This window comes from Heterocephalus glaber, unplaced genomic scaffold, assembly GCF_053883595.1.
Source record: "Heterocephalus glaber isolate CG9 unplaced genomic scaffold, H.glaber_assembly_v1.0 deba00001538, whole genome shotgun sequence".
Classification (NCBI taxonomy): domain Eukaryota; kingdom Metazoa; phylum Chordata; class Mammalia; order Rodentia; family Bathyergidae; genus Heterocephalus; species Heterocephalus glaber.
Window position 1 is genome coordinate 36,553,537 of NW_028258333.1, and position 15,807 is coordinate 36,569,343.

A 15,807-nucleotide genomic window follows, 5' to 3' on the forward strand; every position below is an offset into this window, starting at 1 on the left:
GCAATTCCCAATGAGAAATGTAATTGTGTTGTATACCTACAACGTACCAATAAAAGAATTTAATAAAAAATAAAATAAAATAAAATTTAAAAACATGAAGAGCAATGCTTTCCTCCACATAAAGTCCCACTACTAGAGCAATTAGAAAAAACAGGTAACCAAAAGCCTTTAGTACCTGAAAAGAAGAGGCAGGGAGGAAACAGGCCAATGCAATAAATGTGGCCCCAGAAAACTTCTCAAACCCTAAATACACCAAACTTCTGAAGCAAGAGCTAGAAAGCATCTGATTTAAGAAGTGGTCCAGGGAGAGTTATTTACTCTCTGCCAGAGAAATCAGATTTTTAAAAACATTTGATACTTTGGTGTGATGGATTAACTAATGGTCAACTTGAAATGCTCAGCTGAACTGAATCAATGTGATTCTGAGCATGGAAGATCCACCTGAGGATTGTTGCCCATAGCATACGAAGAGAACTGGATAAGAAGATGATTTGCTGTTGACTTTCTTGGAGAAGTTTGCTGAGGCTGATTTTTCTGATGCCAACTTGGCTGTTCTTGTCAAAGGAGGAGCTTGGGTCCTTGCTATCTCTGGGAATGGCCACTGTTCTTGTCAGGGAAGCTCTGAGCATCACTTCCTGGATGCAAGGCAGATCCCTCAGCCTGGTGGCACAAATCCTTCATCCTGTTGGCACAGGCTTTTGAGCTTCCACCACTGGCCTTTGGGCCTTCCTGGTGCTTATCCTCCATACAGACTTCCATGAAACATTGCTGTGGGCTCTCGGCCTCTGGCTGGACTTGTAGAGGACACTGCCTTGGGCTCAAGGCCTTCAGCCAGACTTTTGCAAGACATTACCATGGGATTCAGGCCCTCATCTGGAATCTTTGGGTCTCCAGTGCACAGACAGTTCTCTTGCACTCCTCTGCATTTGATTTTTTGGGTGAATATTATAAAAAAAAAATCTTAGAAATTATATGTCTTGTATTGAATCTATTCCCTTGCAAACCCTGACTACAACCCTTGGAATTTTGTACTTTATGTTTGAATATTTTGTGGAATTTTGTTTTGTTTTTCTTAAACTTGCTATACAATAGTTAACACAGAACTTGTATTTATATACTAATATTTTACTAAAGATTTATTTTTATAGAAAACAATGAGAACCACATTGGAAGCAAATGTATCCATTTCTTTGTACACTCAGACTGCTACAGCAAAGTACCATAGAAGGTGGCTTATAAATAACAAAGATTTGTATCTTACAGTTCTGAGGCCTGGAAGTCCAAGGTCAGAATAGTTGGACTCTGGTGAGGGCCCTCTTCTGGTTGCAACTTCCAACTTTGTTTTATATTCTTCCTGGTGGAAAGAAGGCAAGAGAGTTTCTTTTATGAGAACACTATCACTAATCCCATTCATGAGGGCTTCACCCTCCCTCCCTAATTGCCTCCCAAAGGTCCTGGTTCTTAATACCATCACATTGGAAATTTGAATTTCTACACACTGATTTGGACAAGATGCAAACGTTCAGCCCATTGCAGTCCATAGTCAACAGCAAATGTGGTCCAGTCCCTGACCTGCTCCCCTCCATTCACCTGTTTTTCTCTACCAATCAAAATACTTCAGTCTTTGAGGCTGAAATGCCAGAGGATCTGTGATGCTCTCACTGATGTCCACCAGGCTAGGATTCATCCCTCTTGCAGGGGTCCCTCTGTTCACCAGTGAACAAAAACCATTGTATGATCATTGTCATGATCCTCACAGTGCCTGGCTCAGATCCTAGACATCCAAGAATCTCAGGATAAAATAAAATAAAAAAAATTTTTTTAATTTTTAATTTAAATTTTAAAAGCAGCTTATATTCATAACCTCTATGAATCAATAGCCAACTTTAGAGAGTGGCCTCACAAGTCCAGCCTTCCAAGTGACAGTGAGTGGGCTAGCCCTCTGACACCCTCAGTTTCCTCCCACTTACCCAAGAGCTCAAGGAGTGATGGTTAGGGAATGCTATCGTCCTCCCCATCCTTTTTAAAAAAATATACGGGGCGGGGGATTTAGCTCAGTGGTTTTGCTGCCTGCTGCGCAAGCACAAGGACCCGAGTTCAATCCCCGGTATCAAAACAAAACAAAACAAAAAATAAATAAATAAATATGTTAGAGGCCACTGTAACATTACATCACTAGCATGTAAGAGTTTATGAGCTCTTTTTCCTTTCTACTGTCGTCCTCCCTCTCTGCCACTCTCTCCTGTACCAAGACCATCACTCTCTGTGCCCTTAGCTCCTTTGTTGGAAATCAAAGGGAAGTAGAAACCACTGATTTATTTCATCATAGAAAGCATACACATCAGGGTCAGACTACTTGAGTTTGAATCTTGAGTGTATAACTGTTAACAGCACTAACTCAGTACAGCACTTAAATGTCTGAGCCTTGATCTCCCCAGATGAAAAGGCCGGGGCGGGGTGGGGGGAGACATGAGAAAACCCGCTACCAAAGTATGGACTGCTGCTTTGAGCCCAGTGCCTGGAAATAATAATCACTCAGAATACATTGGTGACAGCATGGCCTTTGGGTAGGACTCCAAGTGATGCCCTGCTGCCTGTATGACCCCATGATTTCTGGTTTCCTTGGATCACCCAAATAGATATACACAATAGAAAAATAGAGAGTAGAGAAGGTCCCCAGGAAGTGACAGAGGCTCAGGCTCATCTCTACCCACCAAGCCTTTGACACAATTTATGTACGGTGGGAGAAGATGAATGAAGCTTGATTCATACAATTAAAAAATCAAATTGATACAACAGATTTATTTTTATAGACACAGCCTTATATATGCGGAAAGAGCCCTGGCTTTGATCCAGAGTTCTGGGGGCTCTAGGGACTGCAGAATCCAGCCAAAAAGTTGAAGCCCAAGAGTAGGCTTTATTTATAATAGTCCAACAGTTTCCAAGGGAGTGAGACAACAGGACCTTGTACAGTGAGTCATACAGACTCACAGGATCAGAGAAGTCACAGAGGATCAAAAGAACAGATGAGCCTTCCAGCTCACTGCCCCTCTGAAACTAAAAAATGCATTTCACAGAGCTCTCTATAATCTGTTCCAACTAATTTTCAGGGAATCAGTCTAGAGGAATGTTCAACAGGAGACTTAGTTGCTATAGCCACTGGATTCCTGACAGTGTGGGCTTCAGTGGAGTAATGAAAAGGCACACTTTCTCACAATACTTTCTCTCAAATAAAATAAATGAAAGTCAAAGCTTTGTATATGATGGAAGGATGAGAGATACAGTTAAAGCAACTTGCAAAGCATTCAGAAATAAATATGGACATCACTGAGCAGTTTGCAATGCATCACAATTAAGTATTACTAATTTATTCAAGTGTATTTACATCAGTATTTTTTAACAGACACATCTATTTTGCTTTCCTGTTTAATTCTCTGCTATAGACTCATGATGTCTTCCCACAGATCCACAGGTGAGGTGTGGCACTGATGTCAAACACACTGGACCACAACATTCAATATTCATCCCATTCATTATCTTACTTTGCAAAACAATAGAGTTTACTAATGTACAGCCATCACGGCCTCATGAGCTACCATGCAGGTGATCAAAAGAGATCCTAGCTAATAGTATGGGGATTGAGAAAACTGTCCATGTGTGCTATGGGAGCTTTGCTGTCACTCCAACTACTCTGAACTTCTGCCCAGCTATCTGGTAAACAAGGGCAAATGGCAAATTAGTCTACATATGTAAGATCTAACAGAGCAGAATTCATTGGGAAGATAGAATTGGTTTCCTACTGGCTCATCTAGCGCAGGGCACAGAAGCAAAACAGAACCAGACTTTGCACTTCACAGCTTTCCAGCTACTTCTCTGGTGTGATCACAAACTGGACACAAAGGTAACATGTCCTGTCACTACAGCAACTTCAGCCCTATCCTACTAGCTCAGTCATCCATTCTCGGAGATGTTGATCTTTCCTGGGATGGGGGCTGTGACTGAGTTGCACAGCTCTTGCTGCACCAGCAAAAGCTCCCTGCTGTGATATGCCCTCAGGTGCCTGCAGTCCCTTCACCCTGCCCACACCTCTGTGAGGGGTCCCTTTATGAAAGTCTCTTCATTTGAATCACCTCAGGGAGATTCAATTTCTTGATAGAAACTGATTGGAATGAGTGTAAACCTGTGGTCCAAGCAGGATGTTAAAACAACACACTGAAAAAAGTGTAGTATGGGTCCTAGAATCCTGACCTGTGTACTCAGGTGGTTTTTGATCTGCCCAGAAAATAATGCTATATGAGCTATTTCTCTAATTCAGGACTTTATAAAAGGATCTGTGAATTATAATTGAATCTAATTATATCAACTTTACTAAATAGTTGCCTTAAAAACATAAATATTGCATAAATCTGTATATATACGTACACTAAAATAATATGCTGAGAGTTCAGGTATACACTTTGTGTTCACTAATAACACAAAAAATCCTAATGAAGTAAAACTTTGTGTTCACTAATGAAAACTGTTGTCACTTACTTGCATTGTCCACATTCTTAAGATCCTTCTATTTATATTATGTGTTTATTTTATTTGTGTCTAGCATTTGATTATGTGTCTATAAAATGGATTTTGGCAGGGATTAAACCTTTGTTGCTAAATTACTATGAATTCTTATCTTCACTCTAATTCACTTGGCAAAATGCTGGCTACCTATGTCTTTTATTTTTTGTTTTCCAACTGTTTTCCAAGAATAATCTTTATTTAGTAAGTTGAAAATATAGTTCAAGATGCCAGTTGTTGCCAATAGTTTAAAATTTGAAAATGAAGATATTTCTCCCAGAAAATTATTTTTGAAGTAAAATACAGGTTTACCATATGTTGATTTTTGATCCAGAGATTTTTTCCCAATAATTTTCTGATCCTTTTTAAGAGAGATGTACATAATCCTTCTCATTACCAGTCTTCTCTGCTCTGGATCTCTTCTGAAATACCCATGCAACAACATTCTAGGAATAAAAAGCCTTAAGAATAAACAATGAAAAGTGTTCTAGATGTCTAGGGTGAAAAGCTGGCAGTTCTACTAGATTTTTCTTATTCCTTGAATTATGAATTATTAAAACTCTTGATCTTATAGAACACTTTGATCACTTTTAGTTGAATCTCAGAAGAAACATATTTGGCTTTGGCTTAAAAAGATTTATTTGCATAATGTCAGCTGATGCTAAAACCTAATCACTTGAACCCTATCAAGTGAGCCATAAGGACATTTTTCTAAAACTTCTGATTTCACATGACTTTGTTCTTAAAGCAAATGAGAAACACAGAGGAAGTGTCACTCAGGAGTGGACCGTCTTCCCTAACATCATTCTGTTGCCAACTTCTTGTATTCTTGCTATTTATTACCCTGGAAATGGCATGTATGTCCACATCTATGTGTTACTGCAATGTGTAGGACAGAGGCCCAGTATTGCCCCTGGGGCACTCATTCTTTGCTTCTTCTGAATGCTATGTGAAACCTACTGTAGTGAGACCAGTACTTCCTGATTGTCAAATTTTAAATATTAGTCACCTTGGTACAATATATACATTCACTGAGCAGAGATCTATTTGCCTTAGCACTTCCAGTCAGCCAATTTTGAATACCCCACCCCACCCTGACAACAGCAGCCCAGGGCTTCTGGCCTATAAACCAATAAAATGCAAAATCAAAACATTACCTTAGAGCTAACCTCAGCTACCTGCTCAGGGTAGGCAATGCTTCTATGGAGTGACTTAATGGGAAGAAACAGTACTCTCTTGCCAAACTATCTCCATCATTGTCACCACACGAGAGAGTTCATTATTAGAGATTCTTCCTCTGAAGCTTCAGATATTTTTTAATAATTAAGAACACTAAACCGCCTGCTGCACAAGCACAAGGACCCAAGTTCGATGCCCAGTACCAAGAAAAAAAAAAGAACACCAAATAAAATGAGAATGCAGCCCATAGGAGGCTCCCAGGTAGACGTGCCACAGCTTCCACCATGGAGGAGGCTTCCAGGTCAGTGTGCCACAGCTCCCAGCACAGAGGAGGTAAGCCTCATGGGCACCAGCAGCAACTCCTCCCCCGCCATCAAAATGAGAAGACACGTAAACAAGCCTCAGAACCAGACTTCCAGAACACCTACAGCAACCCCAAAGGGAAATGAAATGGAACAATCTGATACTCAACCACCTGGACTCCCTGAACGAGCAAAAAAAGAGGACCTGGAAATAATGAAATCAGAAATAATTTCTCACATAACAGCAGAGATTGTGCCCATAGTGCAAAACATGATTAATAAATCTAGAGAAGAGTTGAGGAACATGATGGAATCCCAACATAGGAAACAAATGGAATCCATAAAACAGATGCAAACAGATTTCCAGGAGATTAAAAACTTCATTGAAAGTCTATGCAGCAAAATGAGCCAATGTGAGGACAGAATTTCAGATATAGAAGATAAGATTACTATTAGTGACCAGGAAAAGAAAAATTGCTTCAAAATTGTAAGGGACTATGAGAAATCAATCCAACAGCCACTAGACAATGCAAAGAAGAATAATGTAAGACTGATTGAAGTCAATGAAGAAAGAGGAGAGAGTGCATATGACATAAAAGAACTGTTCACAGAAGTGCTGGCAGAAAACTTCCCAAGCAGGGGAAAAGAACTTGACATACAGATAAGTGAGGCATATAGGACTCCAGCTAGCCTTGATTAAAAAAAAAATCTACACATAGGCACACAATTGTTAACATTTCAGAATCCCAACAGAAGAATAAAATTCTACAAGCAGTGAGAGAAAAGAAACAAATCACATACAACGGAAAGCCCATCAGAATCACAGCAGATTTCTCAACGCAAACCCTCAAGGCAAGAAGAGCTTGGAGTGATGTATTTCAAGGCCTAAAGAAAAACAATCTCCAAGCCAGATTGATGTACCCTCCAAAACTATCTTTCACAATTGATGGTGAAATAAGATACTTACATGACAAAGAGCACCTTAGGAACTTCATGAATACCAAACCAGCACTCCAAAAAATTTTAGACAAAATCCTAGGAAAACACAATGAAGATCACAACCCCAGGAAGCCCAGGAGAATGAATCCACCAGGCACAATGAGAAATTAAATGCAAAAGGGGAGAATCAAACAAAAAGAAAAAGTCATGACAATGATAAGTCAATATGTATCAGTTACAACCATCAGTGTTAATGGTCTCAACTCACCAATCAAAAGAAATAGACTGGTAGGATGGGTCAAGGAGCAAGATCAAACAATAAGCTGCATACAAGAAACACACTTCATTCAAAAAGATACTCATAGACTGAAAGTTGAAGGGTGGAAAACAATACTTCATGCTACAGGAACCAGAAAAAAAGCAGGACTAACTATCCTCTTTCCAGACCAAGTGGATTTCAAACCCACGTGGATTAAGAGAGACAAAGAAGGACACTATATCCTTGTAAAGAGAACAATCCAAGAGGAAGAGATGACAATCATAAATATCCATGCACCAAACACTACTGCACCCAATTATATAAAACAAATATTAACAGACATGAAAAACCATATAAACACTAATACAGTAGTACTGGGGGACCTCAATACCCCATTGTCACAAATAGATAGAACAACTAGACAAAAAACATGGAACAAAATACTTGAACTCAATCAAACTCTTGAACAAATGAACTTAACAGAAGTTTACAGAGTGTTTCAACCCACAAAATCAGAATGCACATTCTTTTCAGCTGCACACAGGTCATTCTCCAAAATAGACCACATACTCACCCATAGAACATATTTAGGTAAGTGCAAAGAAATTGAAGTTATCCAATGTATATTATCAGACCATAGTGCAATGAAATTGGAGATCAATAGCAAAAGAAACCACAAAAACTTCATAAACACATGAAAATTGAACAACACATTTCTGAATAACAAATGGGTCACAGAGGAAATTAAAGAAGAAATCAGACAGTTCCTTCAATTAAATGACAATGACAAGACAACATATCGGAATCTATGGGATACAATGAAAGCAGTCTTACGAGGGAAATTCATAGCAGTGAATACACATATTAGGAAAACAGAAAGAGCCCAATTAAACAACCTGATGCTGAACCTCAAGCTTCTAGAAAAAGAAGAGCAGGACAAACCCAAAGCTCATACAAGGGAGGAAATTATAAAGATCAGGGCAAAAGTCATTTCAATGGAGACTAAGAAAACAATGCAAAAAACCAATGAAGCCAAGAGTTGATTCTTCAAAAGAATAAACAAAATTGACGAACCCTTAGCCAACCTTATCAGAAAAAGGAAAGAAAAGGCCCAAATCCATGCAATTAGGAATAAAAACGGTGAAATTACAACAGACCCAGCAGAAATCCAGAGGATCATCAATACCTACTTCCAGAACCTATATGCCAATAAGATGGAAAACACAGAAGAAATGGACAGATTCCTAGATACATATGAATTACCAAAGTTGAATGAAGAAGACCTAAAAATTCTAAACAACCCAATATCAATCAATGAAATTGAAAACATAATTAAAAACTTACCAACCAAGAAAAGTCCGGGTACTGAAGGATTCACCACTGAATTCTACAAGACTTTTAGAGAAGAACTACTGCCATTAATATTTAAACTCTTCAATGGAATTGAATGGGAAGCAATACTCCTGAATTTGGTCCTGGAAGAAAGCATCACCTTGATCCTCAAAGCAGAGAAAGATGCAATCAAAACAGACAACTTTAGGCCAATCTCACTAATGAACATAGATACAAAAATCCTTAATAAGATAATGGCAAATAGAATGCAGAAGATCATCAAGAAGATCATACATCCTGATCAAGTGGGATTCATCCCAGGGATGCAGGGATGGTTCAACATGTGCAAATCAATCAATGTAATAGACTATATCAATAGACCCAAGGACAAAAACCATATGATTATCTCCATAGATGCAGAAAAAGCATTTGACAAAATCCAACATGCATTTAGGATAAAAACCCTACAAAAAATCTGAATAGATGATCTCTACCTCAATCTGATAAAAGCCATCTATGAAAAACCAAGAGCCAATATCTTACTAAATGATCAAAAATTGAAATCCTTCACACTAAAATCAGGAACAAGACAAGGATGTCCACTATCACCACTCCTGTTCAATATAGTTTTGGAGACATTAGCCATGGCAATTAGACAAGAGAAAGAAATAAAAGGAATAAAGATAGGAAATGAAGAAGTCAAATTGTCATTATTTGCAGATGACATGATACTCTATATAGAAGACCCCAAGAACTCCACCAAAAGTCTTCCAGACTTAATAGCCAAATTCAGTCAAATAGCTGGTTACAAGATCAACACACAAAAATCAATAGCTTTCCTCTACACGAATGACAGACTCACTGAGAGAGAAATAGGCCAAATAATTCCTTTCACAATAGCATCCAAAAAACTGAAATACCTAGGAATCAACCTAACAAAAGAAAATCAAAGAACTCTTCTCTGAAAATTATAGCACTTTGAAAAAAGAGATTGAAGAGGATATCAGAAAATGGAAAGACATCCTTGCTTCTGGGTAGTAAGGATCAACATACTGAAAATGCCCATACTTCCAAAATTGCTATATAGATTCAATGCAATCCCAATTGAAATCCCAGCAGCATGCTTCATGGGTCTTGAGAAAACAATCCAAAAATTCATTTGGAACAAGAAGAGACCCAGAAGAGCAAAAGCAATTCTAGGCAATAAAGACAAGGTAGGGGGAATCACAATCCCCTTCTTGAAGCTATACTACAAAGCTACTGTGATAAAAACAGCATGGTACTGGCAAAGAAACAGACCTAAGGACCAGGAGAACAGATTAGAAGATGCAGAAACAACTTCAAACACACTCAGCCACCTCATCTTTGAAAAAGGAGCCAAACACCCTCACTGCAGGAAAGATAGCCTCTTTAATAAATGGTGCTGGAAAAATTGGGTTTCAACTTGCCAAAGTCTAAAACTGGACCTATATCTCTCACCATGCACTAAACTAAAATCCAAATGGATTAAAGATCTAAATATTAAAACAGAACCACTGAACTGGCTGGAATAGAGGTTAGGTAGAACTCTTGAAGGCATTGATGTAGGAAAAGACTTTCAGAATAAAACCTCAGTTGCCTGTGAACTAGCACAAACAATCAACAATTGGGATCTCACAAAGCTTCTTCAGAGTAAGAGAAACCACCAACAGAGTGAAGAGACAACCCACAATGTGGGAAAAAATTTTCACCTGCTATTCCTCAGACAAAGGTCTACTATCTAGAATCTAAAAAGAACTTTAAAAAATCAGACCTCCCAAATTTAAAGACCCAATCCAAAAATGGGCATCTGAAATTAACCGATATTTCTCACACAAAGAAGTAGACATGGCAAATAAATATATGAAAAAATGTTCAATATCACTGGTCATTCAAGAGATGCAAATGAAAACAATGCTGAGATTCCACCTCATCCTAGGAAGAATGGCTGCTATCATGAAATCAACCAATAACAAATGCTGGTGGGGCTGCGGATAAAGAGGAACCCTGCTCCACTGCTGCTGGGAGTGTCGACTGGTGCAACCACTGTGGAAATCAGTATGGAGATACCTCAAAGAACTAGGACTGGAAGTCCCATTTGGCCCAGCTATTCCCCTGCTGGGTATCTTCCCCAAAGAATTAAAAGAATCATACCACAGTGATATATGTTCACACATGTTCATAGCAGTACATTTTGTAATAGCTAAAGCTTGGAAACAGCCCAGTTGCCCATCAACTGGAGATTGTCAAAAGAAAATACATTTTTTTTAATAAAATGGAGTACTACTCAGCCATAAAAAATGAGAAATTAGCGATATTTATCACTAAATGGATGCACATTGAGGCAATACTCTTAAGTGAAATAAATAGGACACACATATGTAAATATTGAGTAGTTTCTCTAGTGTGAGAAACTGAAAGTGTAAATAAGTACTAAAAGATATAATAGATAATGTGAAATAGGAAAAAAGAGTCAAAGGGGGAGGGGAAGTGGGAGGAGTAGGGGAAAGAAAGGAAAGAAAGGAATGGAATTAATATGAGCAAATGAAAATATGGAAACAAAGTCTTTGTAAATAGGGAGGGGTGAAGGGGTTGAAGGGAGAGCAGGGGAAGGGGGGAAAAATAAGAACCAAGAGAGATTATGTAAAGGTGCAAATTTCCAATGATAAATGTCACTATATTGTATACCTAAAATGTACTAATAAAATTAAATTTAAAAAAAAGAATTTGTACCTAGTGGTTCCACCGCCTGCCTGGCAAGCCCAAGGTCCCAAGTTCAATCTCCAGTACCAAAAAAAAAAAAATAAAGAAGAAGAAGAATTTGTTCCTAGGCATGATTCTTCAACCTTATTTTTTCCCATTCCCATGCACTTCCTTCAGCCCCTCCACCCCCTATATACATAAGCTTTGTTTCCATTTTTTCCTTCTTATTTTCATTTTTTTTCCCTTCTTTCCTTTCTCCTGCACCCCCTCCAGGTCTGATTCTTTTGAGCTCCTTATACACTCTAGATATTAGTCCTCTGAAGTAGCTGGCAAATTTTCTGAAAGTTGTCTCTTAATTCTGTTGGTTGTTTCCTTTGGTGTGCAGAAGCCTTTTAATTTTATATGATCCCATTTGCTGATTCTTGATGTTATTTCCTGTCCAACTGAGGTTCTATTCAGAAAGTCCTTGCCTGAATCTATGTCTTCAAGAATTTTACCTATTTTATCTTCCAGCAGATTGTTTGTATTTTAATATTTATATCTTTGATCCATCTTGACTCTAATTTATTGCATGGTAAGAGATATGGGTCTAGGGTCAATCTTCTGCATGTGGATAGCCAGTTTTCCCAGCACCATTTGTTAAAGAGGTTATCATTCTTCCACCATGTTTTTGGACCTTTTGTCAAAAATCCAATGGATGAATATGCCTAGAGTTGTTTTTGCATTCTCTATTCTGGTCCATTGATCCAGATGTCTGTTTTTGTATCAGAGATACAAAAATATGCATTTCTCAGTGTTGATTGGTAATATAACTTAAAATCCAGGATTGCAATGCCTTCTGTTTTGCTCTTGTTATCCCAAATTTCTTTTGATATTGTGGGCCTCTTCTGGTTCTACATTAATTTATGATTTTTTTATAGTTTTATTCAGAATGCTGTTGGTATTTTGATTGGGATTTCATTAAATCTATATGTCCATTTTGGAAGTATGACCATTTTGACAATATTTGTTCTGCCTATCCAGGAACAGGGGATATCTTTCCATTTTCTGATGTCTTCTTTGATCTTTTTCAACATACTCTAATTTTCATTATAGAAGTCCTCCACATTCTTTGTTAGGTTATTTCCTAGTATTTAATTTATCTTGAGGCTATTGTGAATGGTATTATTTTCCTAATTTCTTTCTAGATGAGTTTATTATGGATATGCAGGAATGCTATTGATTTTTGTATGTTGATTTTGTATCCTATTACACTACCAAAGTTAGTTATTAATTGTATGAGTCTTCTGGTGGAATTTTTTGGTCTTCTATGTAGAGAATAATGTCATCTGCAAATAATGATGGTTTGACTTCTATATATATGGATTTCTTTTCCAATGCTACCCTGCTATGTGGAGGGAGTTACTTTCACAGTAAACCCCCATGCTGCTTTTGCAGTTTACAATAATCATGAGCTTTTCTTGGGGGTAGGACTATTGCTCAATCTGTTTCTTCCTTGATCAGCTGGCTCTGTCAGGCCTTACCTTGTGTTAGTGAATACAAGTCCCCTTCTCTTGGAACCAGGGCTAGTGATTTAGCCTGTTTTATTCTTTTGTCTGCATTGTGTTCAATTTCTCCATCTTCTCTGTAGTTTCTGATTTTCCTGTCAGGTCCCTCTTGATTCTTGAAGATCTACTTCTTTCTTTCTTCACCAAGTTGTTATTTTCCAAGTGCCTCAATTCCAGGTCCAGGTGAAGTTGTGTTTTGCTGCCAGTTTTTACTTCACCATTTTAAATTCCAGTCACTAGATTTTGGAAGGTATGTGATCTTTCGAAGAAATATGGTACATCTCAACATCCTATTAGCTGCCCATAGAGAACACTGCACATCCTGTAAACTTGTATGCCTGGGAAAGGTGTGAGATCCTAAGAACATCTGCAAGGAGAGCTGGTCCCTTCTTCTCTTTAAATTTGTCATGACTAATTATAATACCTGGGCCCATAGAATCAGGCTGAGAATGTATACCTGAGTCTTAAATGCAACATTGAACCACTGAATTAATCAACTCTGGCAGCACCTTATTCCTCAGCTTTTTGTTACATGATAAAATGAATTCCCATGTTATTTAAGTATCTCTGTATGTGAGGTTTTCTGTTACTTGCAGCTGAAGGCATTCCTTTCCTGCACAAAGTATACAAGCACAGCTCTCAAGAAGCTAACAATCTCAGAGATGAATTGATTGAATAAATAGGGGACTATGATAAATATAATAATACTGAGCAAAATATTGAGTCTATCACTTCTCAGTGTTCCTTCTATTTTAGAATGAAATGAAACCACTTCTATGTGGAATGTTCAAGAAACATCGCATGGTATTTTCTGTGAAATCTAATAGGGTAAGTGCTTGCATGATACAGAAATAGCAAGTGGAAAATAATCCATTCTTACTTAATAGTAAGGAGGCTACAGAAGAGTAGCAGAAAAAAGTTGTGAAAGCAAGATTAGAAGAAGAGCCAAAGGTGGAAATAATTAATTCTGAGTATTATGATTAAAGATCTGTAACTATGGAAATGGTACACAGCGATTTCCACCATGGGCTCTGTGGAATCTGGGTTCTTTGATATGCTCTAGAAAAGAAATGTTCTGGAATCAAACAAGACTGAGAAACCTCAGCATATTACATCACTACATATCCCCTTAGTTATTAATAACACACCTTAGCACTTAAAGGCTCTGTGAAGTCCTGAAGACAAGAACTAGCCCAAACCTTGTATAATTACGTCTATATTTCTTAAACTTCTTGGACCATAGAACTCTTTTCTCTTAGGGCAACTATTATTATTCCTCTTATGGCTAGTGCTCCATAGCCCAAACTTTGGAAAAGGCCGGGTGAAAGAAAATAGAAGAGTTTTAAAAGGGGGATTTGGCAATAAGAGGAAGAAACAGATGTAAAAAAGCCAAAGAGGGATCAAAAAGATGAAGACTGTAAGAACAGAAAACATGACCAGAGAAAAGGACAAAGACTCCTTCAGAAAAAGCTAAGTAAAATGATTCAAAGTGATCAAAGAAAATAAACTTTGAGGAAAGCTCACAAAACTCATTGGTAATTGGTTTGTACAGTGATAAATCAAAACAATTTGTCAAGATGACAAGAGAGAGGAAAAGTTTGATTAGGAAAGCAAGAAAAGGAATCTTAAATGAGAAGCAAACTTGTTCAAGGTAATATCTTTTATAAATAGCAGTTTTTACATTTGCAAAATTAAATTTAGTATATACTATACCAAATTAATGTAGGGATTGATGGATGGGTGGATGGATGGATGGATGACCAGAGGAAGAGAAAGCTTCCCTCTATGACTGTGTTCCTTCTTAATCAGAAAAAAAAATCAACAGTCAGATTAAGAGACAGAATGCTGATGATGAAATTAGAAAAAAGGAAAACAACTATTCTACATTCAGTTTTTAAATGGTGAAGTGACAATCTAATGATAGAGAAATGACTCAAGGAAGATGAAAAATGTCTGGGTCATTATGCTGGTGATCTAGACAATTAACAAAGAGATGAGTGAAAGAATTGTGAGGACACAATGAATGTCCTGCTCTCTATTTAGTGGGCTAGTCCTTTAAGGTTCTGCAATTTTCTGCAGTTGTGTGCTTTAAGTTAAAATCTAAGAAAGAAATGGTGAGTGATGCAGGATTAGGCAGCTCCATGGAAGAAGGTTAAGATGCTGGGAAACCCAAAGCTGATATGTGGGCTTTGTTAATATGACTATCTTGTACAGACTAGAAAGATATCAGGTGTGCCCATAAGAGAGTTCATAGACTTGGCTAAATTGGAAGGGTGACAATGATTTGAAATTGGGGTGAGAATACAAAGTGTGTAGCTCTGGACTTTGGAGAGAAGAGGTGATTTGAAAAGATTGTCACAGGAAAGAGGGTTTACAAATTAAAGATCTAAAAGAAACAACAGGGCTCCACAGGTCAGCCAAGCAGTGTGAAGCTCCTCGGCTGCATACATGTTCCTGCCCATTCTATGGTGAGGTCCCAGGCTCAGCTTGGAGCCCCTCCCCGATCCGGCACTCTGCTCAGTGAACCAGCCAAGCAGCATAAAGTTCCTCGGCTGCATCCCGGTTCCTGCCCATGCCACGGAAAATAAAATAGCCTCAGAGTCATTAGAGCCTCAAAATCTAAACACAAGCCATATCTGGAAGACACCTCTGAAAAGCAAGCATTCCACAAGGGTTTTAAACACAAGCAACAAAGATACCTGCATTAAGCAATTTTGAAATATCAACCCAGGAATTAAACCAAGGACAGTACTAAAAACAAAAATGAGAAGACATTTAAGCAAGGCACAAACGCAGGCTTCCATGCCACAAAAAGGAAATTCTGGGGGAAATGAGGTGGAAAAGTCTGATAATCAACTGCCAGGACACCCTAAACTGATAGCACAGGAAGTAACAAAGCAGATGCATGAGGCTCTAGAAAAATTCAAAGCAGAAATAATCTCCCAGAAAAATACAGAGATGGTGAGTACAG

At 38.1% G+C, this 15,807-nt stretch overlaps 1 protein-coding gene across 1 annotated transcript in view; it reads right to left on the bottom strand.

Annotated features, from left to right (window-relative positions):
- Esm1 (endothelial cell specific molecule 1) overlaps positions 1-15,807 on the bottom strand; it is a 139,794-nt gene that overhangs the window by 23,163 nt on the left and 100,824 nt on the right. Inside the window, exon 2 of the mRNA XM_004848521.4 lies at positions 1,262-1,354. The gene's annotated coding sequence lies outside the window, so the exon portion shown is untranslated. The remainder of the gene's footprint in view (positions 1-1,261; positions 1,355-15,807) is intronic.